The sequence below is a fragment of the Siniperca chuatsi genome, linkage group LG7 (assembly GCF_020085105.1).
Source record: "Siniperca chuatsi isolate FFG_IHB_CAS linkage group LG7, ASM2008510v1, whole genome shotgun sequence".
Taxonomy (NCBI): Eukaryota; Metazoa; Chordata; class Actinopteri; order Centrarchiformes; family Sinipercidae; genus Siniperca; species Siniperca chuatsi.
Window position 1 is genome coordinate 9591633 of NC_058048.1, and position 25425 is coordinate 9617057.

The 25425-nt window shown below is 40.0% G+C and overlaps 1 protein-coding gene across 3 annotated transcripts in view; it reads left to right on the plus strand.

The window, feature by feature from the left end:
- Window positions 1-2128: 2128 nt before the first annotated feature.
- b3gat1a (beta-1,3-glucuronyltransferase 1 (glucuronosyltransferase P) a) overlaps window positions 2129-25425 on the plus strand; it is a 75654-nt gene continuing 52357 nt past the window's right edge. For 2 of the 3 annotated variants that reach the window (XM_044202484.1, XM_044202488.1), the window contains exon 1: window positions 2129-2723. The gene's annotated coding sequence lies outside the window, so the exon portion shown is untranslated. The remainder of the gene's footprint in view (window positions 2724-25425) is intronic. The other variant, XM_044202490.1, reaches the window with a different exon arrangement.

Consider the following 25425-nt stretch of genomic DNA (forward strand, 5'->3'; position numbering starts at 1 on the left):
TTGGTTGCTCCCTGTTGTTGGCTTTTTCACATTTACATTATTTCAGAAATCCAGAAAACCAATTTTACTGAAGGAATAAGAATACACTGACACTTTGATGTGCTAAAACCATATAAAGAGTGGAATACATTGAATCCTTTGCCACATAAATCTAAAATGAATCCTCTTTCTTAACTAGAGCCTAACTAGAGTTTCACAATAACAATAATGACAACTCACTTCCATTATGCACTGATTTTGTCATGGTTTGGGGTTTTTGTCCTGTTATTTCCTGTTTTAGTTTGTAATATTCTCCCTTCTTCTTGTGTCTGGTAGTTTTGCTTCCTGTCTTTGATTGCTTTCATTGTTTTCACCTGTGCCCCTACCTGAGTGTGTTTAAGTCTGTGTATTTCCTTTGTTCAGTGTCAGATTGTTGTACCATGTGCCCTGTGTTAGTTTCCAGTGTCTCTGTGTTTCTCCCTGTGTTCCCTACTCCCTGGACTCTTTTTTAGATTATTCTTTGTTTGGACTTCTGTTACTCTTGTTGGACTTTTTCCTGGACTTCTCAGCTGCCCTTAGTAGTTTTGTGTTTCTTCATAGTAAGTAATGAAGTCATCTTTTGTTAATTTGACGAGTTACCCCTGTGTTTTCTGCTCTTCGGTCTGCCTCCTGAACTGAACAGATTTCAAAACACACAAGCAAGCGGACAAAAAATATAGTCTACTTTTCAAATACAACACCCTGATCAAATCTGATACTAAATGCTTTGACCCTCAAACAGCCCCTCTTTTTTTTTTTTTTTTTTTTTACCCATGATGAAGCCACCCTGGAACACTCATCCCTTTCCAGTGAATTGTTCTGTCGAATATCTGTCACAGGCTTGTTTTTTTTTTTTTTATTCAGCAAGTCATGAGTCCAAGCCGACTGACTGACTGAAGCTCAAAATACCTGCATGACACTTTGCAGCGAAATGTAGCACGCAGCTGCTAGATCATCTGACAGCTTTTCTTCAGGTTATCCAGGCTTACACACACACACACACACACACACTATCATATTAGTGGCTGCGCTCTTAACAGCAGTTTAGTGATTTCAATTCCCTCTTGGCTACTGACTGCTTTCCCCCCCCCATCATACTGTAAGAGCAAAATAAAATATCTGTGAGGTTTAATATATCAGAATTAATTAAAAACACATGTCTAGAGATGTCTGTATGAGTTTGTTCATTTTCATGCATGTGACACACTCAGGGAAATTACGTCTTTTTTTTTTTTCTCCTGCCTCTCCTCATGGTTTTTCTTTTTCACGGTGTAACGTCCAGGACTGTGGTTCCCTCGAGCAGAGCTACCTCTGTGTTCCAGCCCTCCTCTCGTCTCTCTGGCCTGGCTGAGCTCCTCCAGGTCTGCTCTCCAGGCTCAGAGGAGGTGAGCTGGCCGAGGTGGTGGTTTTTGATCCTCACACCAGACGCGCTCTCACCTCCAAAGCAGACAGGCTCTTTATTCAGTGATGTCTGAAATTAGATGGTGCACTTTTTAATGGGGGATGGAAATGTTGAGGTGGAATTGGCATCCGGGTAGCCCCTGCCAGTCACTGGAGCTACGGTAGCATCTGGACATACAGGCTGTGCACAAAATGACTTTTGTCTGTGCATGTAAATTTTTGTTCATTCCACCCAATTTCTGCAATATGTCTCTGCATGTGTGCTATTGTGCAGTCAGTCAAGCATATGGGAATGCTTTATCTGTGACACAATTGCAGCTCTTCCAGAATGAATTCACTGCTGCCAAAACCAACATATGCTCTTGTCTTATACAGTGATACTGCACATGTCCAAGCTGTTGTCTTTAAACATCTTTATCAGGGATGAAGGATCTGTACAATGAGGTCATGTGTGCATCTGCAAACTGCAACGAGAACTGACTGTTTGTCACTTACACATAGTTAGCTGACTACAGTTATTAAACCATGAAAATGGACTCTTTCTCTCTTTCTTTTGTATCTGACCACACCTCTTCTCCACCTCCCTCTTCTCTCTCTCTTTCTATCCCTCTCTTCCTCTGGGCAACTCCCCCTTCCCTCTCTCCATTCAGTGCTGCAACCCACCCTACTCCGAGCTTTAATGGTACATGCCATTAGAAAGCCCATCTCTGGAAGGGAGGAGGAGAGGGTGGTCTCAATCTCAGCTAAGAGGCTACTTTAGTCCCCCAACATAAGCACATTCACAGATGTCTCTACACGCGTAGAGCCGTCTAACCCGTCACGACAGAGCCGCCTGCTTCTGTGTGAAGCAACGAACCGCGGACAAGGAGAGACAGAGAAGGGACAGATAGGTAGAGAGGAGAAGGGAGGAAAGCAGAGCAAGAGAAAGAAGAGGTGAAAACATCGCTGCCACTTTGACGTCTCCCCTCATGCGCCTGTTTCGGCTTGTGTGAGCGCAAGAAGAGGAGAGGAGGGAAAGGAGGAAAATAAATCCTGGGAGCTCGTGTCCTCTTTGCTTTATATTCCCGTCTTTTTTTTTTTTTTTTTAATCTCCATCACCCAAGGCATGAAGGCGGGTGTCAGCTGGCACGCCACAATAAAAGAAAAGGATGCTTTGAATGCTGCCTCTCTTTCGACAAGGGGCTAGGAAGAGGAAGTGGGGGACAACACACAGCAGGGACAAAAACGGGATTTCTAGAATGAATGGGAGTCCTTCGGCCGCATGTGCTGGGAATAGCAGTCTCACACTGAAGTCTCTGAATGAGGTAAAATAATGATACCACTTTATCTTCCTTTTTAGTCCGTGCGTGATTGGCCGGCAGGGTCAGATAGCCTATACATCTGAGAGCCACTTGAAAGCATGCACATAAGCCTGAGTTGAACCAATTTCCATGCTGATCAGGTTTGGAACAGCAGTGGGGGGATTGCCATCTTTGTCCCTGTGTCGCTGTGTACAGCAGCACGGTGGAAGTGAGGAGAGATCTATGCATGTTGCATGCCGCACAGAGGCAGTGTGAGCTGGGGGAAGAAAGAAGAGTCGCTGTCGGCCTGATGAAAAGAATTGCTGATAATCCTCATGATGAGCATTTGGGTGCTGAGATAGCAGAGCGGCATGGAGAGATTTTCTCTTAACTGACCAGCAAAGCTGTTGCCGCACAAGGTCCAATTAGAATTTTGATTCAGTGAGTTCAGTTGATAAATGCAAATTAAATTCACTTTGTCATAAAATATGAATTTGATTTCCTATGGTGCACATTCAAAATCCAGTGAAAGAAATAAAATATAGTATGAAGACTCAAAAAAAAGAGGAGGGATTGAACAAAATACAGTGCTTGTTTTCTAAAGCAAAGGCTGACAGAACACTTTCACTAGTGACCCTGGGGAGCCTTACATTATACCTTCCAGACAGAAAATAACAACTTGTCCACAGAGGCAACAAAAAGGGGGCACTGGCTTGAGAAAAGGAAAGCTTGAGTCGAAGTTAAGTGGGCTGTACGCTCTCATTTTTGACACCTACCTAAGAAACCCTGGCTCTTTTCTCAAAGAAAACCCATGTTCCACTTATGTCCACTAATGAGACAATGATGGCACATTTACTCTGTTATGATCATTTGGGTGTGTATGGCATAACTAGACAAAAGCAGGAAATATTGCTCCAGTATAGTGATGGGGGCAACAGGTATAGCAGTCTAATGTGCATGTGAAACATGCGCTGGCAATATCAATATTACAGGGATCAGTGCTTAATTATATGCATTTTTGTAGTTAGCAGGGACTCTCACTAGTCTCAGTGGAAACTCTTGCACAGTGCGGTTCCAGCGCCAAAGGTCTGGGTTATGGTCTGAAGTCCTTACTCATTTGTCAAGACACATCAACCTGACTCTCCCTGGAAGTTCTGACTGGTCCAGTCACAGCTTGCTGACACCCATCATGACATCAGGCACGTTGGGCAAATATGCTTTCTCTCAAGCTTATATTTTCACAATCAAGCCACTGTTTTTCTGTGGAATTATTATTATCAAAATACCATTTAATAGCTATTTGATAGATACTTACAGTATACCCAATGAGCCTTATAGTGCTGTGAGTATGTGTATTTCATGGGAAGGTGAAACCAAACCTCTGGTCACTACAGGGCTGTGTTCCTATTAATCCACACTGGGAAATACAATAAACCACACAATGGCATATATTCTTCCACATAGACAACTGAATGAACTATTTGTGCTCCTCCCTCTCTAAAGTTCTCATCTGTTACACAGTCTACATACAACACCTGGCGCCTGTTTCTCAGCCAGTACAGTATGCTCACATGCAATTAAGCCATGCGTGTTCCCAGCTGTTTCTCACATGGGTGTTAGCATGCTTCTATAATGCTGCACTCTCTGACCATGTATATATTTAGTTTCTGCTCAGCCTGGCAATGTCAGCAAATAGCATCCAGATCTCATTTATGGGAGCGGACTGCTTGTCATTTCATTCTGTGTTCATGGTTGCCCCCTCGCCTTGGCCACACAATACATAAAGTGCTGAGGAGCCAGAAATACACACACACACATGATGTGGCTGCAGTTCTGCCACTGTATCTCATGAGTTATAGTGTAGAATAGAATAGAGTAAATCTATTGGTATCACTTTTCACAAGGCATACTTACAGTATATTAATGCTTTACCAAAGAGTTATAACCATTATAATTCATTAATAAAAATGACTTTTGGTTGGCCAGGTTGTGAATCCACAGTTGTAGTATTTGTAGTATAGTAATTGTAGTTTATGTGCTTTACTAGTGTATCTTGCTTTTTTAATAGAGCTATTAGAGCATTTTATCATTTTAATCAATTAATCAAAAAGCCCTATTTAACTCTCTACTTTCTTAAAGAAGGTCAAAAAACATTGTAACCGGACAGCTGACGGGTTATTGTAAAGTGGAAGAACACACAACTCTTTATTAATAAAGCATTTTACTTCACGACAAGCATTAAAATGTGAAGCAATAAATGTTAGGAACTCAGAAAGACAAAGACAGTGCCAGCTACAGTACATCGCCACACATTGCCATTTCTGTACAAAAAAATCTTTTTAAAATGCATTATAACGGCACATTATTAAGTCTTAATGAACAATTTATTGATACTTGGTCACAGTAAGCACAGTGGTTACAAATATTAGCTTTTCCGTCATCTAGACTATAACGTAGGGAGCACTATGCAATAAATATCGTACATTTTTGTACAATACAGGTGTATTGGTATAAATGATCTTGTAGGTATTGCATGTTCATATGTGGAGTATGCATGTTTATTACCAGTAGCTCAGCAGCATTTCACACATCATTGCACAGTGTAATAATGTGTACAAAGCCTGACAAGACAGAGGGATTAGACTTTGCACAAATGTTTTGAATGCTATTGACAAGCCTGCAGAGGTTTGAAAGAGAGGGCAGCGTGTGGGTGCGTGTAAAGCATGTCTACCTACACTGAGAGCTCACAGATACAGATTTTTGAACCCCACACCAGTGGGCAAAATTCATTTTTATTTGATGTCTGCTCAGTGAGTGCTGTAGGTTTCTCTTTGAAGGTAACTGAGGTTCTCTGCAGATTCAGTCGTGGAGCTGTCCAGCTTTCGGCAACAGAGTGGCAAAGGAGCAGACATGAGAATAAAACATTGCCTTCATCACATACATTAGATGCTCTGCATAGCTGAACAACCCACAGTGTGAAGTGTGTACAATAAAGTGTGTGCTTAAGTACATATAGGTACATATAACAAGAGTAGTTCACTCACTCACACACTGTCACAGCTACATGGGCTCTCACATCTTGCTATTGAAAATATAGTCATTGGAAAAGCACACAAATACTCACTTTGTGCTTTCATTACAATCAGAATCAGAAAGCCAAATCCACTACAGGAATGGTAATTCAGTAGCAGTCTTTGTAGGGAAAACAAGTGCTGTGATTACTGGGTGGAACATTTCCCCTGGTAAATCTTCATGATCATGAATATACCACGACTGTTTTCCAGAGTGACACCACAACAGCCTGATCTTTTCTCCTGCAGTCTGAATCTAAGGGTTGCATGTTGACAGCAAGTTTAGGATGCAAATATAGTTTGTATGTATTACTACACTACTACACAGTACTACTAAGTACTATCATACTATTTATATCAGCAAGCAATATAATACTGCATAGTCAAGTGCAGATTGGTTGACACATACCAAAAGGATCAGGATATTGCATTCAAAGTGCTTAATCCAAGTTAATAAATGAACAATATAAGTGAAGTTCGTTGTTTCAGTTTTACCCATTTTTAGTGAAAAATACCGCCATTTTTTTAAAAGGACTAGATTAGGTAAAATGATTTTAAGCCCCCCTGCATCCAAAGGTTGCTGCATTTCCTACAGCATCAATATGCAGATCATGCAGTTTATAGTAAACGGTCCTCTAAGAAGAGCAACTTAGAGAATGCTTTCAGCAACAAAAGTGAAGAGAAACTGTTTTGAAAAAGAAAAAGCCAAAGAGTCCTTAATATACTATACATTTGTGAAGTTAACAGTTATCCTCCACCTCAGCCTGCAAAATGATAAACTATTATCCCTTGTCACATATTATTTGATTTTGTTCAGATGGTAAGAATCACAATTAGAGGGAAGCAAGATCTACATTAATAAGTAAAGGTTGCTTGTAACAATGGTGTTTGGCTCTTGCAATAACATATAGTAAGTCACTCAGTCTAAATTGTATGAAAATATGTGATGGCATGGTTTGACTATGGCGGTCCCAAAGGCCGGGGCTTAAAACGTACTGGACACATGCCCTTTTTAATGAGCAGCTTAAAAGCAAAGTTAAAGCAAAATGAAGACTAAGAACAATCTGTTGGGCCTTGCAGCAGTGCTGTTGTACCTCCGTGGATTACACTCCATGGGGCACTTAAAATCTGTCTGGCTGCCCATTAAGACAGCCACTATTCTGGCTCATTAATGTCCTGCAGAGGAATTAGAATAAACTGTGCTCCACAGACTCGCGCTGGCAGAGGCTCTCTGCCTTCTCTCCAGCAGCTTCTCTCCCTCCAGGGACAGCAGTTGTTTGCCCGAGGTACATCAGAGCAACTTGGAGTGACCAGCAACACAGAATAATTAGATGTTCAATTCCTCCAAACTGCCATGGCTGTTAAATTCATCCTGACTTGTTTCAGCAATTTCAGCAAAAGTTACCAAATATAATCACTGTGTAGGACATCACCACTCATTTAAATGGGAAATCGAGTTTGAAAACCGAGGTTTATAAGATGAGGATGGGACGCTATCCTGGAAGTAGTGAAGCAGCACAAGTCACAATCAAGTGCATTAAAATCAGATGAATGGAGTGCTTGAAGTTTGATTAAAGTAGGATGTTAACATATTTTTTGTTTGACTTTTTTTTCTCCACATTGTGCTGTATTTCAGAAAGGACTTTTTAAGTGAATGTTGTGCAGTTGTGGTTATTCCTCTTTTTTTCTGCGAGAAATGTTTGAATTTCAGAATATGAGTGTCTCCCAGAGGTAGCTGTTTTTGATAGGCTACCTATGTTCGTGACACTCACCAGTGCACCTATTATAACATTAGCCAAAGTGTAGGAGGTATTTGTGTGTTGGAAATCACAATTAATTCAATTGAAAATATGACATTATCGCTCATTGCCAAGAGTAGAGACCCTTGGGTTTGGTTGTTCTTTTTGTTGATGCTGTGATGCATCTGTAGGCTATAAATTACAGCTACACTAAGAGAGCAGGTTTTAGTTTCTATTGTTTCAGTTCATGAGGAGGAATTTTATTGCGAAAACCTGTAATATGTTAGCAAATGACTGATTTTGCTAACAGCTTTTGCATCTGCTGAACAAGTTGGTGTGAGTGTCAATAAAATGAACTGCATCATTTCTGTTTCACAGGGATTTACTGCTAAGGCTGCTGTAATGCTAGTTCAATCAGTAATGCTGCACGATTCAAATAAGTTTCCCCGTTTTCTTAATGAATTTTTTTGGTATAATCTCATTATGTTTATTTGTGGTTACCCATAGTCCCTGGGGGCAGTACTGCTGTGTTAGAAAAAAGAAGGTATTAGGGACAGCTGGCAGTGTGCTATCTGTTGTATTCACATTCATCAGGCCTGCTGGAGATTAGGAGACGGAGCAGAGATGGTACTGGAGGCGTATACTATGTGCAGTCACATAGCGCACTGTATATCACACAGGCACAGACCCACACACACAAAGACGCACACAGTCAATATCTACAGGCACAAACACTAAGCAAAGCTCCTGACCCAGCCCTCGAGCTTTACCTCCCCCACTGTCAAACCATATTCAGCCATCCACAGTGACCAAGAATAGAAGAAAAATAGAGTGGAAAACACTTCTTTTCTCTCTTCTATCTTCTGATATTTTCTTTGAGTGTTACAATTACATAACATAAGAAAGGGGATAGGAAGTGCTCCATTCTGTCCTTCATGGCAAAATGAGCTTAACCAATAATCAGCGTGATGGAGATGGCACAGCTTGTGTCTACAGCGGGGTGTTCAGCTCGGTGGGAGGAGGAGTTGCATGGAGCTAAGTGTGAGGCTATAGTATACTGTATGTTCTGCTTAACAGCGGGTGTCTGAGGTCAGGAGGCTGAGATGATCATTTCACATAATGACAGAGCTCATCACCCTGTCCACACACTGATGATGTGACCTGACAGTATAATTAGGGTAAGACAGTATACATACATGATGTCATAAATATATGCTGACATCAAAAATCATGAAATATGACCAAATCATTCTTAACATTAAATGTAGTCATTTGTTCAGCCCATGATCAGACGTATGGAAAAACGTGCACAAAAGTTACCAAACTTTCAACCCGAAGTATTATACTTACCCAAGTAGAGTCTATTCACAGTTAAGACTACCAAATATGGATGGTTTTGGCAGTGAATCTCCCATATGAGCTTCTATGCTTTTTTTGTCTGTGTGATAAACATCCAGTTCCTTCCAGGGATCGCTGCTGTAATTACTCACAGATTAGGCAACAGTGATGGCAAACACACGGCACAACAAAAAAAAGTCCTGGTTTTTGACGCACAAACATGCTCTCTCAATTACCCTCTTGAAAAAATCCTCAAGGCTTTGTCGTAAATCCCTCAGCCTTAACGAGAACTATAAGAGTCTGTCCACCTCTGTAGGGGGAAAGGATCATTTATGAACATGCTGGGATATTTATTTCAGTAACCTCAGTAAGACAACACCGGCCAGTCGAAGAGATCACCATTACCTAGTGTTGCACAATGTACAGATTTATAAACAATACCCAGTTGCAACAGCAGTTGGGGTCGGTGTACCTATGTGAAATCTGATAAATGAATCGATGACGGGACAAAATCCTACCTGCAATAGCTAGAAAATCACCAAATTACATCAGAATCCTTTCTTCTGAATAAAGATATGTTGTCCTGTAATTCCCCTAAGCAGTGAACATTACAGAAGGTAATACACACAAACAATAAAAACAAAGTGATTGGCATTTATAGATTAGCGTCTCTCTAACACCTAATAAACCAGATACTGATTGACAAAATGGATTTGTAAAAGCAGTAATAGGAGCAAAGTGGACAGCAAAGGGACAAGGGACATATTAAGAATATTTGTTTCTTGCTTTACCCTGTAGTCAACCTTGTTCATATGCTCCCAAACAAGATAATTCTATTTTTTTCTAATGTAAATCTACTCGATTCAAGAATTTTCTTCCATCGTCAGACATTTGATTGATTACACACCTTAGCATCAGGGTGAACATTGCTGTACTCTGTATTATGATGATGGGCGAAAATGAACGATCAGATCTTTTTGATCTTATTATTCTTTTTAGTGTCCGGTATGTACCGGGTCAGCCAGTCGAACGTCCGACTGCTCATGAATCCCCGACTTTTCCCACTCGCCCTTATCGTAGGGTACTGCTCACGCTGCCTACAGTGAGTGAACGAGAAGTGAGTGAATCGGACGCGAGTCACATTTCTTTAACATTTGTTGGGCTTACATAGGCTACCTACATAAGAGCATGGGCTCGCTACTTAGAAAATGAAATATAATAAATATAATATAAACTATTCATCCTCGGATGGTCGTTCTTCTGACTTCGGTGTTCTCATGAGCTTGAAGATGTAATGTGGAATCAGCATGGATGCTATAAACAAGATGTGTTGTATTTTATTGCTCAGAACATTTAAACAACACGTTGATAACGAAGAGCAAAGGAAACGGATCAGATGAGCCATGAAATATGATCATTAACTAATTTTTCAGATTATTCAGACATCACATGAATGCAGCAGCATCACAAGGTTGCGGAGGTAACCGGGACGTCTGCTACTTGCTGGCTCACAGAACGTCAGATTGTTAGTCAGCGACATTTCTGTAACATTGTATTGAGCTTACATAGCCTACCTACATACAAGTGGGATGCTGTGTCAAAGCATTAAAATTAAAATTTGTATCTTTATTAATGTAAAATTATACATGATAACTGGTAATGCATTGAAGAGAAGTTCTGTGGGGTGGGCAGCACTGGCTGTTGAAGGTGCATGTACTATAACGGAGTGTCAATGAGAAACTGACGCCACATTTTGCAAAGAGTATCAAAACTCGAAAGGTTCGATACATTTACATGTATCAACTCGAAGGAACCAACATGTGAAAAGAACCGTTCCGCCCATCATTACTGTAGTATCCTGGTTTGTCTCTCTGGAATGCAAAATAAAAAAAATTACATGTCAGCCAACATCTCTCTCCAGGGCATCTTTGGTCGTACTTATGGCGTTTAATTAGTCTCAAAACCTGCGCACATAAAAACCAGGCGCTTGCACATGACACAAGTGGACAGAACAGTATCCGAAAGCAGAAAAGCATCCTCGTAAGGCAGCATTTCTGCTCCGGGTGCACAAATGCGGTCCCGTGAGCACGGGGCTGTGACGAGCACAAACTTGACCCTCCCTACACGCTCGCAACTGCTCAACACTCGCTCGCTCGTCACATTGACTTTTGAGACTTTGGAAGAGGGGATGGAATACAGTGGCTGATGTCTCCGCTGCTTTGATTGGTCACTTTGAATACTGACCATGACATTTGATTGCCTGTTTGGTTTGATCACTGACACAGTCGAAGACAGGCTGTTTCTAGCACTGACTTTAACTAACTTATGCATTGGGTTAAAAAAATTTCGTAGCAATTGTAAATTACATGGATCACATATGCCACTGCTGTCGACACAAATAGCATAATTAAGGGCATTGTGGATTTGGCTGTTCCTCACATTACCTTTTTTTTCCTCCCACATTTTCTTGATGATTCTGCTGCCAAAAAGGGGGTCACAGACAGGCCAGAGACTGTGGGTGTTGAAAGAGACCAATCAAAGGAGCGGAGATATCAGCCACTGTCTATTCCATCCCCGCCTCCAAAGTCTTAGAAGTCAACTTGACCAACGAGCGAGCAGTTGCGAGCGCTCGTCACAGCCCTGTGCTCGCGGGATCACAGTTGTGCATGTGGAGCAGAAATGCTCCCACGCGAGGATACTTTTCTGCTCACAGATACTGTACTGTGCGCTCATACGTATCATGCGCAAGCGCCTGTTTTTTATGTGTGCGGGTTTTGAGACTAATTAAACAAGCTATTATGTAAGATCTCCACCATGAATATCCACCAACACAAGCCAATACAGCATGGAGTCCTCCTCGTAGATGAGAAGGCTTATATGGCCAAAAAGATGGAGAGCTTGTAAAGACATTATCTGTATGGAAGCTGTCAACTTTTGATATTTCACCTTTGTTTACCCTCATGTTTCTGCAGTATAGATTTGTCATTGCTGTATACAGCTGCATCTTTGTTTTCATGGTGTATTATGTAAATGTAGATGCAATCTACAAAAGACACCTTGCTCATTATTAAGCAGCGCCTGTGATTTGTATTGGGAATCCATTGTCAGTGCTAATGACGCTACCAAGGTATAATAATTCATCAACAGACTCAATCTCATTTGTGTTGATCTTGATAGAGGACACATGAACTGTTCTGGTGTTATTAACAAATACTACCTTTGTCAGTCAGACAAAAATTATGTCTCTAGGCTGGATGGGAATGCTTAGATGACTACTTGTTATTTTTAAGCTGAGTTCAGGGAAATATTGAAATGAGGTATTTCTCTTGAAAGGTCTGATTTTTATTGCTACAAACCCAATAAACTGTAAGAGGAACAAGTGAAGTTATATATATATATATATATATAAATTTGAGAATGTTTCTGTCATTGTATTATGTATAAAGGCCTCTAATTTAATCAAAATGGATGTTAACACAATGTCCAGTGCATACTCGAGGCACAAGCACCCATGGGCGTGACCAACTAAAGAAGATGAAATGATCTTTTCCTTTGGCATTCTTTTCCACGTTCAGTGATGATTTTAAGATCTAATAAAGTGATTGAGTGCCTTGATGAGGATGTTCATGAGATGTGAAGTAGTTTATAGTAGAGTCACAGATCCAAATACAACAGCACACTTTCTAGCCCTGAATCCCAGTCCAGCAGTGTTGTGTACACTGCTGCTCTGGATCTCTGCAAAATGCTGATGAGTGCAAAATAAGAATAAATGCCAGGGTTAGCGCATTATGGCTTCCATTTTCGAAATGATTTTCTAGATCTGAGACCAATCTGATTTACTAATCTACCCCATGAAAACACTGCTAAAACTGTGACAGTTTATTTTTTATTTTTTATCCATCGATGCTGAATGTGCTGAACTCATTTTCTGCCATGGTGCAATCATCCTTGTTACACAGTATGAAATAGGATTGGCACAGAGAGGGCTGTCTGGTTTTCCTATTCAGAGTTACTAGAGGTAATGTAGGCAGCAGTTGTGACTGTTTTGACTGAGCGAGATGGATAAACACTCATTTGCAGCTGGGAATTACCCTAGATTAAATATTAATTGTGTGGTATATTTACATTTCCAGACCAACAATACCAACACAGCAAAAAAAAAAAAGCTCAAGTAAGAGCAAATACAGAAGGAAATGTGTCAGTGCAGGGAGAGGAATTTGTTTGTATTCCACTTTACTGTTATATAGGTCTTGTTTAGTACTTCCAACATCCAACATCCAAATCCAGCCATAAATTTGTGAAATTAATTTTTTAAAGGAAGTTTAAACACTTTAATGTGTGTGACTGACAGGAGTGAGAGGTAGAAGAAGTTAAGAAGCCTCAGAATTTCTGCAGATCAAAGCTGCCAAACGGTGTCATGCTTCACACTGAGGAGTGAGAGATGACAGGCCTTACCGAGCCTGTTGTTATTGCTCTTGTCGTTGCTTATATGACATTTCATGTGCAGAAAGCACCAATTACCTCTCACTCACAGTGTTGCATCTCTGAATCACACTGGCACACGGGCAATGCAGGCAACGTGTCCTTGTCTGTTGCTAATATACCATTCAAATGTGGGTTTAAACCAGTCCAGTGGATTCTGATTTCCCTGGACTTTTATTTACATGAAATATTTTCTCTGACAAACCCTCAACCTCTTGAGGAGGGGAAGCCGCTTTGATGTGGCTTGTTGTGTGTAGCTGTCGGAAATCCAACCAATTTCCAAAATTGATTTAATGTCAAAAGTTTTAAAGGACAAGGTGACTGTTGGAGCATCTACCATGCACATTTATCACCTCTCTGCTCTGGGCTTTAATTAATAGTTTTATACGAGCAATGAGCAGCAAATCTGACCTGCCTTGCACCAGCATTAATTTGCTGAGCTTCTTGGCAGAAGAATTAATTACCGTGAACAGACTGTAAAATAGAGATACAAAATAAAGAGCTTAAACTGTTCATGCTCATAATCATTTTCATGATCATTTTAAGTGATGTGTCTGTGAACAAAAGAAGGTTGGCAAGTTATGAATGAGGTGGACTTTAATGGTAGGGATTTTTTTAAGGTTTATTGATATATATATTTTTATTTCAAATCATGGGGAAAGACTTGACAGACGCCCACCCTCATTCCTCTGCGCTTAATGCTAACCAGCAGGTTTGATATGCAGTTTACATATGCAGTCCTGAGGGCTGCAGCACGATGCCCCTCAGGCAACATCTACTGAGCCTGTCCGTACCATCTGACTACAGATATGATGGCTAGGCATATTATCACTTTGAGAACATGTGGGGATTATTAGAGCAGAAGTTGAGCAATGACTTGTGAATAGTATGCAATCTATAGTTTATATTAACTGGGGTTCAGTGCCCCCTCACAACAGGTCCTTCATATTCATATTAAGGAAAATCATTTAAATGCCCAATATGTAGTTGGAGTCTGGGGTCCTGCCTTGAAGCATGGTCTGCTTCTGGTAGACCAGTAAAATGAGCTGGATATGGATTATGATGCTGTAAAATGTTTGTTAAAATACATTTATGGTGCAAATTGTAGGAGAATCAACTACTTTAATCAAATAAATAAACTTTAATACATTCGTGAAACAAAACAAAACCGAATTAATTAAAACTCGGATCCTTAGGTTGATCAGTCTCTAAGAAGGATTGAATTCTTTTTGAAAGATTCACCGTGTCTTCTGCTAAAAAGAAAATACACAGCCGCCTTCTTTCTGATTAAATAAGGACATTTATTTATAGCTAAATGTCTAATAATTGAGTAAATGAAGGAATAATAAGGTATATGATAAAGAAAATAACAAACACAACAGATGAAATAGCAGATATTGAGTGATGAAATAAGCCTGATCTTCTTGGCAATAGTGAGGAGATATGTGATTTGATTATAAAAACGACTGCAAGATGCTAACGACAACGAAACTATCAGCTACTGTGACAGAGTTATTCAAGGATGGTAATTTCTCTGTTCTGTTATTTCTGAATAGCTGTCTAGTTTTGTTTTTAACACAGCAACAGCACTTTACAATGAGGGGCCAATGATATTTTCTCCACTCAAAACTCTAGTATAGTTTGAGAGGATTTCAATGAGAATTAATTAGTATTGTAGTCATTTTGTTCCCATAAGAGACTCAAGTGAATGTCTTGTTTATGTCTGCCTCGTCTTTATGAAGTACAAGGGGAACGGAGCAAAAGCATGTTGCCAGAGACACTTACAAATTACTACTGTGAAGCGACTGTGAAAAGTGCCTGTTCCATTAAATGCCATAGGTATCTCAGACAGCGTAATAGATGTTTGTGCTGCCTGGTGACGCATGTATGTGATGGGGTGGTATGTCGAAAGTACTGTATGGTGATCCAAGTGGCTTGGTGAAATTGCAGCATTTGTTGCTTGGCCTGAGGCGGAGTCCCCTCTGTAGCCAGCCACCGTTTGATGGTGTCCAGTGCTCCCACACCTGTCGTCCTGATATGACTCATGTACACAACAACTTCAGTCAAGTCCGGAATACCTCCTTTTGCTTTCAGTTTAAATTTAGTGATCAAGTTTGATATGATAACCTCATAATATGAGGGGAAAATGGATTTTAGCTCAAGCTTGTGATTTAATGAAAACAATAAAAGAAGAGATGAAAGCACATCATTTTAGTAGTGCAAACACAGACAAAATGAGCACCTAGTTAATTACTCTTCTAAGCATTGAAGTGAGCAGATTTTAGAATTCTTTATGATCATGAGTGCAGGTGTGCGTGTATGTGTGCACATGTTTCATGCATATGTGTCTTTTGTTCTTTGCCTGCATGGACACCACATCACTTAGCATTATTGAAACAGGATCATTTGAATGAATGCCAAGAGGCTGCACTCAGTTACAGGCTGCTCAGTGTAACAGTCATCGCTAAAGATAACTTGAGACAGAACAATGTTCACATTGAGGATAGGAGCTGAGTTATAATACGCAGCGGGTTGGAGGCCCGAAACAAATGCCCTTGCTTGATTGATTACACACTACAAGCTAATGAGTTAAACAGAGCCTGAATCGATTGAGTCAGGAAGGAATCATACCAGAGGGGCATATGCAGCCGTGTGCAATGGCTGTATTGACATGCACATATAAGACCCAGTGAAAGAGAGCAAGTTGTGCTTTTGGCTGAGAACAGAGCTGTTTCTTCTTCCGCAGCAAGTAGCTGCTTCGCCCACCACTGCAATCAGGGTCAACACTGCTCAAATCAAATGCTAGCGATGGGCTCTGACAAGTTGGGTACTTACTGCTTAACAATCACAGCTAAGAAAACCTTTTTCTAGTTGAAGACAAACAAGACGGGCTGTGTAGCAAGCAGTCTTACATTAACAGATGAGCATGGGAAAGCACCTTTAAATGTAGTTAGTGACAAAGCAAATCACTGTACAAGCATGGATGACCATCAGCCCAGTTTAGGGACTACAGTATCTGCTGAAGCTGCCGCAGTCCTTGGCTCATTGGCTAATGACAGACCCGCTGACATTCCAAGTGTGGTGGTTAACCAATTAAAACCTTCATGCTTCACCAAGATGGCTCTAAGAGGATAAGAAGGGCTGGACACCATGTGTGATGTTGAGCATGTCTGAGCTGCACACAGTGACTGATAATAAATGGAGGGCAGAGAAAGCACAGGGCTTAGGAGAAGTGAATACCTGGTCTTCTTCTCATCACCTAACTGTTAAGATTACTGTTGCACTACTGCATTGCAATATAACGTGCAAATTTGTTCTTCTGTTGAGTTTTATTACACAAGAATTTTGTGCTCAAGTTCTTCATAACATTTGTATTCTTATGTGTTAGGTACATATTGCTCTAACCACTTACAGTGTCAAAATCAACTAAAATGCTCAATGTTTCAGGACCCCTAGTGTTAAACCTTCTTACACTTTAAAGGTGGGGTATGCAATTCTAATCCAATACACATCTTTTTGTCTAATACAGAGAATATCTCCTCACGGTCCGCTAGCTGTCCGTTCTGTGTGGCTATTCCAGCCATGATTTGTGTGTCAGGTAACGTTAAATGACTTGCCCGCGGACATTCAGCTAATTTTCTAGTTTGCCAAGTCATGCTGTTGTTGTGTTGTTAGCTATAATAGCAGGAGAGTTGTCTTGTCCTCTCTGCATGTTAGCTTTGCAGCAGCAACTGTAGTGACAGTTTGCTAATCCACAACCTAGCAAATGTTAGTTACATTACTTGCTGTGTCGTTGTTCGCTCTATATCATGGTATTTGTCATGGTAGTGGATTTTTCCAGAATCGCAGACCCCACCTTTAACAGAAGATGTAAAAAAAAAAAAAAAAAAAAAAAAACAGCAAAACACAAAAGAGTTGGATTTTGATTATGTTGTAGCTTCATTTTTACCAGCACTGACATTTTTTTTTAACCAGGATTCAACACAGTGAATTTTAAGCCTTTTGATGCTCTGTTATAAGCATGACAGCAGGGAAATACAATCAGGCTCCTGGAAGGACATTCAGAGGAGGTGTGTTTAATTGATTGCTTTATGATTGTGTCACTCAAGTCTTGTCTGCACACCAAAAGACACAAGGGGACAAGCCGTCAGTCATGGAAGGGGGAAGGGGGAGATACAGAATCTGGCAGCATTAGACTGTTTTTAGAGGACAAAGAGACGGGAGTGTCTGTGTTGCTTATGTGCTACTAAAGACTTGGAGGGAAAACACTAAATTCCATCAGTGTCCAATTGCATAAAAATTAATTTGCTGTAGTGTTTGATCATAAGCCTTTGGGCAGGAAGGCAACAGGGGAGCGGCGGGGTCGTTGCAATTCCTCCACAGACGAGCACATCACAGAAAGAGGCTGGCCTCTTTTTCATGTGATTCCAGATTTGCCCTAAGAGGGTGACATTTCCTTTTGTAGCAAAGCATTTAGTGTGTGTGAGCATGTGTGTGAGTTCATGTGCCGCATGTGCCCATTAGTCTTAATATATTTATTATTACCATTTGTGAAATTAACTTGAGATGCTCTTATTTAATATACAAGCACAAACAAGGCTGGATCTCTAACTGTAAATGAGGCTTATTCAAGGTTAAATATGTAAAATAGTTTAATAGCAAAAGCACTACAATGATTTACCCCTGCTGCCTGTCATTTTTTCAACCCTACATTTAAAATAGTGCACACATGAAGTCCGGCAATGGCACTTCTCCAAGTTATTCATTTGCTAATGCAAAAACCTAAATAGTGAGTTTGAAATTTAGTGATAGTGAGTAAGGTATATAATCCTTTACTGCTCTCATTATTTAAATTCAAACACGCGATTTTATAAGTGATACATTTGTAAAATTTTAAATCCACAGTATAGGAGAGCCAAATTTTTTACACATGTAAAAAACAGCAATAATACTCTCTTTGCTCATTTTTCAGGCAGAAGGACTAGCATGTTTTCAGTGGTGAGTAAAAAAAACAAAACAACCCCCAAACAAGACAATGATCAAACAGCCTATGGTGAAAATTACTTTATAAATAAAATAAATATAAATAACACACAAGTTGTCAATTATGCGGTTCACTGGCTACACACCGAGTTCATTGCACCACCAACATTGGTCATAATCACCTATGATTGATAGATACTGTCCAAATGTGCTTTTTAACATGCTGAATTCAAATACAGAGAGGGAAAACAAGCTTTCACACCATGTACAAAGCGGGTAAAAGGGATGAAAATCAATATGGCTCCAGCGACGCCGTACTGCAAATGAAAAGCATGCATGCCACGATAATGGATATGGATTTCTGGGTGTGTTTTATTCCCATGCAGAGCCGAAATCTTTATATATAGTGCTACAAGATATGATTGATGAGTACACAGGACAGGGAGTGTATTTCTACACATTTGACTTCCATTACAAGGTGTTCAATCACTTTGTAAAGTGCACAGAAATAGCTACTTTGTATGGTTTATATATACTTTTTTAATTGGACCATTCCTTTAATCTGCTACATACACAGTACTGTAAATGTGGTTTTCTCAAGTTTAGAATCCTGCTGCCAGAGCTGCCTGCTGCTGCTCTTGTACAATAAGTAGCTGTCAGAGGCCAGCTTAGGTACAAGACAAAATATAGATGAGCTTCTGTTTAAACGGTGGGTGAGACGTAGCGAGAAAGCCAAACACTGTGTGGAAATGGCAGCGAGAAATAAGAGAGAAAGCGCAACATTACAATATTTACCATGCTGAGAGAAGCAGGATAGCAGCCTTTAGATGGCTCGCATTGTTTGTAATCAGTAAGACACCCGCTCTGAATCGGGCTTCCTGGTGTGCCTTTGTGTGTGTGAGCCTTTCATAGCAGTGTGTGTGTATGTGTGTCTGTGATGGTCACGTGTTGTATCCCTGATATATCTGTCTGGTGAACCAGTTGTACGATATCCGTGGCTGTCTAGGATGCTGTTACCGTTGTGATAGCCTGTGGTTGTCAACAACGGTCAATCCGGTCAGATAAAGAAACATGGGGCCACTAGTCTGACACATTTTCATTTTTTCTTATATTTTACAGTAGATCTTTTGATAATCTCAATACCTTTTGTCATTGGTTTATTGCATTTGTAGTTAAGTAAGAATGAATTTCAAGTTTGTAATACTTTTTTAATATCTGTAAGTCAGCCTCAAATATTTCCTGTGTGGCTGACTTACAAATATTGCCCTTGGCCTTCATCATCATTATTACCTCATATTGAGACTGACACATATCACACAGCCAGGATATATAATAATCAGTTGAATCAGAGCATATTCATTGACTGATATTTATGGGACCTGGCTAGCTATAAATATAGGTCACACCTGCTCATATTTATGTGGCTGAAACATGGATGTTGTTCTTGCTGCTGTGAGTGCACACTTTTTATATAGCTTTGTGTTATTCTGAGTGGACACATAAAGTAAAGTCAAACTGAAAGTAAAAGAAATTGTTTTCTATGAAAACAATAGCATATATCCTTGTGTCTGTTTTCACTTGTGCACTTATTTGGTCAAAATTCGCTACCAAAAACAAGAAATTTAAAAAGTATTATTATATAAGTTTTATTTGAATTTCTGTTCTGACTGACAACAACAGCATTGGTAATTTGATTGGTGCAATATTGGTTTGGGCAGGCACTAAAATATCACTTCAGTTCCTATGGCAACACAGTTAACCAGTTGGGGGGGCCACTGTCGTTAGCCAAAAAAGAACATCAAGGAATACAAATTTGACTGCAGGATGGGATCTCCCCAATGTTGAATGTTGTAAAGGTACATAACAGTAACCAAAGCTGGGCTTGCTGAGAAAGGGGAAGTGATGGCTTGTATCAACATTTGTAGGCTATACTGGGCTATGACATGCTCCAGTCAGTAGTGCAAAATGTCCAAGATAAAAATGTGGCATTTTTATGTCATTTTTTTTCTGTTGCACCAAACCAAATAGGTTGAGACACTGTCCCGCAGCTGATTTAAAAGTCAAATTCCCTTCTCTCTGCCTTCCAGAGAGAAATTTAAAACCTTATTTTTTAGGAGAAAGGCATCACAAAGAAGTGTGAGTATTATTTTTCACACCACATTTCTTCCTGAGTTCTTTTGAAATGTAAACCTCAACTGAGAAGTTCCACTTCAAAATCTCATCAACTTTCACTTCAGTGTGAGTTCATTTCTCTTCCCTCTGTAAGGCTCTCTAAAAATATGAACTACTGTACATGGAAGAATTTGCTATTGTGCTTTGTCCCCATTTTAGCTACAGTGAAAAGACTCAGGATGTATGTTGAAAACGAGCTATCATAGTCACTTTCGGTAAAGTACACTTTCATACTCCATCACTTCATTCATCTTTAACCATTTACATCTTGACCTTGTTCAACCTAGAATGCACTTTGTGTTTTGTACTGTATGTTAGCAAAAATAGGCTACTCGCAGATTTATTAGTTTCACTGATGTGAACAAAATCTATCATCAAAACTCTATGTGCTACTGCCGAAACAAGCAAAGGGACGACATTATTCAAATGAGACAGTGTATGGACAGATTTGAGGTATAATGTATGAGACGTGAGGTTGCAGCTGCTTAAATGAAGCAATGCTAATGTTTTGGTTGAGTCTTGTGCTTTTGTTGGTCCCGAATGCTGTGTAATGAGAGGTTAGTGAGGCTGCACCCAGCGATAGTGGTGCACTACGTCAGCCAAAGGGCTAAATCTAAGAAGGTTTAAGCCATTTAAATAAAGAGGAAAGACCTTTAAAGTTTGGCTGGTGTTAAGCTTCACACCAATCAGATAAGTGCACTGTGCCCAAAGTAGCTTCGCATAAACCAGTCTTGTAGCAGCAGACGGGCATGGTGTAAAATGCTTCAATAGGGCCTATCTTATGATTTTTTTCAACAAGAACATAAGAAAGAAGTGCCAGACATTCAAATACAAATACAGTATTGATCATTAAGTCAGTGCAACATTATAGAACCCATTTTAGAGACACCCTGTCATCACTGAGACATGCAACAAAGCATTCTGCTTTGCTAACCACCCAATCAATGAATCCTATTCACACTGTTCCTTATTGGCAACAGGCAGAGATAAATTAGTATTGTTGAGGTCTCACTGGGATCCAACCAACAGAATATTTTTCAGTAAGATTGTAGCCAAGGTAAAAAGTCGCAAAGGAAAGGTTAAGAGTGTCTCCAAAATGTCATATATCTCCAGTGTGTGTTTACATCTTAAAATATAATGCAGATGCTTTGTTGCATGTCCAAGATATGTATATATAGAGTTATGTGCGTGACCTTTGTGTCAATGAAACCCTATCAAAATTGCATTTAATTTTTTCTCTGTAAATACCTGTTTAATGTCCAACAAGAGCCAAAAATAATTTCTAACTTATTAACTAACTACTAACTACTAAACTTTTGCTGCTTTAAACAATGAGAAATTGAAATCACTGACTCATAGTTTTAATGTGCCCCATCCTGAGCCTCTAGTTGTCTCTCTTTAGTGTGATCACATTTGTGTAACCTCTTCATTTCATAACTGTGCAATCATGAGTCACTAACACCTACATAAAAGTGATCAAAAGATAACTAATAATAAAACTAAAGTAGGCAGTGAAATGTGCACCTACATCATAATCAAGACAATAAAAGCTAATAAACCTTGAAAACTGCCATTTAATCTGCCAGCAGTGACTGAATCCAAATCCTATGTGGAAGTATGGCAGGAGAGGATATTCCTTTATCAAAAATCCCTAATGGTACGAAAAGAAGAAAGACAAAGAGTGAACATTTTCCTCCAGCTCAGATTAGCAAACACAGCACGTAGCCTACAGAGTTACAAACACTGAGTTTTCTCACAGCTGAATTATGACAGGAAATGATAACTCAAATCTATTTGCCCAAGGTAACATCTCAAGGTTAAGCATGATGTCTTTATTCTGTGAAAGAAGACCTGCTTCTTAAGACCACCTGAGCCGTTTCTTTTTCTCTGGGGCACAAACCTACATCTCCATCCAGCCTTCCAATGAAACCAGCAGCCTAAACGCGTCTGTATGGGCTTCCGTTCTGCCTGAAGGCACTGAGGTTGAGTCGAGACACGGTGTCAGCTGTAGAGCCCCGCTCACACTGCTCCAACGGTTGGAGGTCATTGTGAACATGCAGGTGTTTTCTCACATGGTATCACCTTGACCTGATACCACTGAGCTGTAATGTAATTGCAACATAGTCTGGTGTTAGGAAGATGGAGCTGAAGCAGGAGACAGGCGGTCAGGATGAACGGACAAGCGGCAATATGCCCAGACTAGGGAGATAGAGAGAGATAAGGGCAGAGGGAGAGAGGTAGGGAACCTGCAGTAATAGTAACCTTATCTCCAGATGAACCTTTGCTAGTATGTGAGAGGTTAAATCAATGTCATGACAGGGTCCATTCTCTGTCTCATTTTGGAGATAGAGGAAAGATGGAATCTGGGGGGGGAAAGGCAATTTGTTTAAGCATTTAAAGCTCATTGTAGATGCAAGAAATCCAAAAAAGCAAGCTTATGAATTTCAACTTGAAAATGAAGTGCCATCAATGGTAATCCTGTGTTTCAGAAGTTTCAGAAAAACAAGCTCATGAAAATTAATATCATTTTTTTTCACATCTTTTTTTATTAAGGGATTGCCATGCTGTCTATAGATTACGACACATTAATCCAAATTACATTTACAGTACTGGCATTAATTTCCCAATGGTGCAACATGCAAAGACAGAGCTGGAGATGAGAGCCTCATTTGTGCTCCTCTGCTCCTGAGAGAAAAGACTTCTGATTTCTGCAGCTACAAACACACATCTGGGCTCCATTTTTTTTTGTGTGTGAAAGTGCTCTGTCAAAGCTGTGCACCTTGACTTATCTGCGACACTTGAAGAGAGGTTGAATGAGCAGGACCAGTGTGTCCAAAGACCAAAAAATACCCAAGTCTGAGTTGTCACAAAGTTTCCATCCAAGGATACGAGTCTGACAGATTCTGTAAATGTTTTAGAGCTTGTATTGCCTTCGTAGTTTTTATGAGCGACATTTCCCTGAGAAAATCAATTCAGCTCAACACATAACACACATTTAGAACTGTGGTGAAAAATGTCTGCTATCCTTCTGGAAAAAGGAAGAATCTGAGAGAATTCAAAGACTGGCCAGTGTGATTGCTGTCCATTTTTCTTCACACAATATTAATCCTAATTAATTGGATTCCATAGGATTCAGCTACTTTTCTAAAAAGTGGAGTCTGTCCCACAAATATCAGCAGGGGATGAAGTCATCAGTAACAGGGTAGTACAGCCTGTATTTTGCTTTTTCTCAGACGAACACATGGGAATTTAAACAGGTAAGCACTGATAATTGCATCACTTGGGCTAGCATGTCCTCTTTGTGGAAGTGCACAAAAAGAAATCAATGGAAAAGTAGCTTATAAGAACACTCTGCAGGTCCCACTGTAGATGTATGTCAAAAATACAACACATAGCCTAAAATTCTCATCAACCAAAAATACAAACCAAGCCCTACTCTAGCCAGAGCCCAACCTGAATCTTTTAAGATTCGTGTCTTGACAATCTCGGACTATAGGTGTCAGAACTCTACCAGAGTCACAGAGGCAGCAAGAGTTGTTTGTCTTTAATGCTGTATATCCACAGCAGTTGATGGATGGCAGAGTAAGGACAGAAGCCCTCGCTCCATTCATCAAAACCAGACAATCTCTTCAGGCCTGGTGGCACAGGTGACAAATGAGGATCGAAGTCCCTGCTGGGGGGTGAGAAGGGTAGGAGCTTTGGAGGAAGTCCCAGCTTGGTCAAAAAGGACAGAGACCACTTATATTTGATCCATATGTGCTCCCCTGGCTGCTTATTATTCCAAGAGAACTTTTTGTCTTGAACAATGAATTGCATGACAAATTGCTCTTTGCACTTTAAGCTGGGTTCAATAAGGCCCCAAATTGGTACTTAAAAGTGTGCAGCAAGAATGAGACAGATGCAGCTGAAAGAGGCTGTGGAGACTTATGTCGACGTAAATCACATTTTGCATTTGGAACCGCAAGGAGGCAGGCAGCAGGGAGAAGTGATTCTATTTGAAGCCCCATATCAACTGGGGGTTTCAATGCATATTGTTAGAAGTCAGTTGAAATGGGAGGAGAGTGTGCTGGTCGGAGGGGAGACACATTGACTTGAACGTCTTGGCCAAGAAACAGAAATAATACACGTTCCTTTCAAAGCCCTGAAAAGTCCTCTGAAAAATGATTGCCTTTTCAAAACATCCTAATTCACTCATTATGTGTGCATATACTGAGCAGCAACTGTAGTGGAGCCACTTTAAAACTTTCACTCAAAAATAACAATTTACAGTATATAAATATATATATATATATATATATATATTTACAGTATATAAATATATATATATATATATATATATATATATATATATATATATATATATATATATATATATATGTATATATATATTTTAATATCCTCAGAAGATAGCTTACTGTACTGAATTAGCTGCTAAAAGAGTCTATTCATAACATTTACATAACAGCTTCACAGAGCCCATAAATACATTTTGGAAAAAAGGTGATCATTCAGGGGACTTTATGGCTTTCTTTACCGCCAGACAAATGTAGCTCTGCCCAGAAATCAGAGTGGGGTTTATATTGTGAAACAGTAGCAGAGCAATCGAGGTGTTACGCACTGTGTAACCACGACACTGCCTTAGTGTTCCAAACTGCAGACTTCTTTCCAGCACATTACTGGTCGACACAGGGAGAATGAGACCATGAAGACCGAATTGTATGATGTTCAATTTAGTTGTCCTTTATGTAGGGACACGCTTATAGAGAGAGGCAGGCTCCTTGTTACTGTTAGAGAGAGTATATCATGTTCACTGAAAGCGGCATAGTTTGAATCTTGTTGGTCTGTCAATATTTGGATTATGTACTGGGAGATAAAACAGAACAACAACAGCGCTACAAGCCATCACTTGGGGTTATATATCTTATTCAAGGGCACCTTCGC